Source organism: Taeniopygia guttata, chromosome 37 (genome assembly GCF_048771995.1).
Source record: "Taeniopygia guttata chromosome 37, bTaeGut7.mat, whole genome shotgun sequence".
Lineage (NCBI taxonomy): Eukaryota > Metazoa > Chordata > Aves > Passeriformes > Estrildidae > Taeniopygia > Taeniopygia guttata.
Genome location: NC_133062.1, coordinates 5,608,238 through 5,610,737, shown reverse-complemented (window position 1 = coordinate 5,610,737; position 2,500 = coordinate 5,608,238). Strand labels below are relative to the sequence as shown.

The 2,500-nt window shown below is 76.4% G+C and overlaps 1 non-coding gene and 1 pseudogene across 1 annotated transcript; both read right to left on the bottom strand.

Annotated features, from left to right (window-relative positions):
- Nucleotides 1-104, bottom strand: part of LOC140681658 (28S ribosomal RNA) — a 9,049-nt pseudogene extending 8,945 nt beyond the window's left edge.
- Nucleotides 105-977: 873 nt separating this feature from the next.
- On the bottom strand, nucleotides 978-1,130 carry LOC140681674 (5.8S ribosomal RNA). Its single transcript, XR_012052706.1, has one exon. It is a non-coding gene; the product is annotated as a 5.8S ribosomal RNA (ribosomal RNA).
- Between the last annotated feature and the right edge of the window lie 1,370 nt (nucleotides 1,131-2,500).

The window sequence follows — 2,500 nt, the reverse complement described above, 5'->3', positions numbered from 1 at the left end:
TTCCCTCTTCGCTCGCCGTTACTGAGGGAATCCTCGTTAGTTTCTTTTCCTCCGCTGACTAATATGCTTAAATTCAGCGGGTCGCCACGTCTGATCTGAGGTCGCAAGCCCAAAGCTGCGCCGCCCGCTGCGCGCCGCCCGGACGGACCCGACGGCCGCAGGCGGACGGGCTCTCGTTCGCGCTTCTCCCGCCGGCCCCCCGCGCGTCTTCTTTTGCCCCGCTTGCTCTTTTTTCCCCCCTCCTCCCCCCCCCCTCCCCTTGCCCCCCACCGCGGGGGACAAGCGAGAGAGAGAGAGAGAAAGAGAGAGAGAGCGCGCGAGAGATAGACGCGGGGAGACTCGTGCGGGGAAGAGGCGCGTTCGACCCCGTCCCGGAGACGAGAACCGAAAGGCGAGGGAGAGCACGCGGCAGAGACGGCCCCGACCGGGAGGAACCCCGGCCGCCAGGCGGCGGGGCGGCGCGACGGCCTTCGGCGAGGAGAGAGAGTCGGCGAGAACGGCGACGGCGCCCCGAGACGGCGACAGAGAAGGACGGCGAGGGAAGGAGGACGGCGGGTTGGCCCCCCCGCCCCCACGGCGCTCGCACCTCGCGCGCGGCCCGGCAGCACGGCACGGTACCCGCAGACAGCCGCCCGCGCGGGGGGAGGCCGGGGGGCGAGGCCCGCGCGCCTCGCCTCCCTTCTCTCGCCCTTCGTCTCTCGGCGCCCCTTCGGCGGGGCGCCCTCGACCGCGTCTCTCTCGCTCTCTCTTCTCCGGCCGCCGCGCCACCGCCTGGCGGCGCGGCCCCCGGCGAGGACGAGCTCCGCCCCAGCGGCTCGCTCCGGGAGCGGGGAGCTACGGAGCGCTCCCCGAGTCTGCATTTAGGGGGACGAAGGCCCTTGCGCGGCCACGACGGCCGCGGCCGACGGGCCTGCGATGCGACCCCAGCCGCGCCGCCGGGGTGGCGAACCCCCCCCGGGCGGCGATTGATCGTCAAGCGACGCTCAGACAGGCGTAGCCCCGGGAGGAACCCGGGGCCGCAAGTGCGTTCGAAGTGTCGATGATCAATGTGTCCTGCAATTCACATTAATTCTCGCAGCTAGCTGCGTTCTTCATCGACGCACGAGCCGAGTGATCCACCGCTAAGAGTTGTCTGCCTTTCGGCACCCACCCCGCGCACGGGCGGAGGGGCCGGGAGACCGCTCGCGTCGAGCGGCCCCCTCTTTTCTTTCTCTCGCCGAGGGCCCGCGCGCGGCCGCGCGGCCCCGGCTGCCAACCGTACGAGCACACACGCAACCACAAACCGAGGTGGGGGGAAGAAAAAAAACGAAGCGAGAGCGAAACCCACGGAACGCTCCGAAGGTCGGCGGAAAAGCGGGGGGGCCCGCGCCCCCGACCGCCTCCCCCCGCCGCGAGGGTGGGGGGGGGAGACGCCGCCTCCCGTGCCGTCCTTCGAAGGCGGCCCAGGCGCCCGGGCTCGGCCCGGCCTCCGCACGGAGGGAGCCGCGCGGCGCGCGCCGGACCGCGGGGGGCCACGCGGTGGCCCGCCCGGCCTCGTTGCCACGGGACGACGGGACGCACGCGGCCGGGGGCGCGGCCGTCGGCCCCCGCGCGCGCCGCCTCCCCCTTCTCTTACGACCGCTCCCGCGGACTCGCGGAGCGCGCCGCCGCGCCACGGCGCGCGGCCGGCCCTCTCTCTGCTCTCTCTCTCGGCTCGCTCGCTCTCTCTTTCCCCAGCGGCCTTACCGCGCTCGAGACGGCACGCGACGGCCACCGCCCTACCGGCACACACACGGCCCCCCCGCGGGACCGGCTCCCGCCGGGAGAGGGCGAGCGCCTGGCGGACGCGCTCCGCCGCCGGCGCCGGAGGCGGGCGCCACACCGAGACCCGAGCCGGCGTCGCGAGTGCCCGGAGCCTGCCGGGCGGCTGACCCGCCGCCGCGACGGCCGCCCTTCCCGGGACCGCCGCCGCCTCGCACCGCCACGGAGCCCCTTCCCCTTAGGGGCACGCGCCCGGGGGGAAGGCGCGCGAGCGCCGAGCCCGTGGGGGAGCGACGCCCGCCCTACCTTCCTCCCGGTCCGCGAGCGGCCGGGGAAGGGCGACGGGGAGGCGGCGGGCGGGGCCCGGGCCGGGACCGCCGCCGGCGACGGCGGGCGCCTTCCGGCCGACCGTCCCCCGCGCGCTGGCTCGCGGGGGACACTCGCCGAGCGGCGCCGCCGCCGCTCGGCACGGGGCCGCCCGCGCTCGCGGACCCTCCCGGCGACGGAGGGCCCGCCGAGCGCTCGCCCCGGGCGGGCGCGGGCGCTCAGAGCCGGGGGATGGCCGGCGACCGGCGGCCGCCGGCGCGCTCGAGGGGAAGGCCGTCGAGGGGGACAGAGAGAAGGCGCGGCCGCGGCGCCGGACGCGGCGCCGCGCGCGAGAGACCGCGGAGGCGGCCCGGGAAGGAGGAGAGCGCGGCGGGCCCCGGCGGCCGCAACCCCGCAGCTGAGGAAGGGGGGCGAGAGAGCGCGCGCTCTTCTC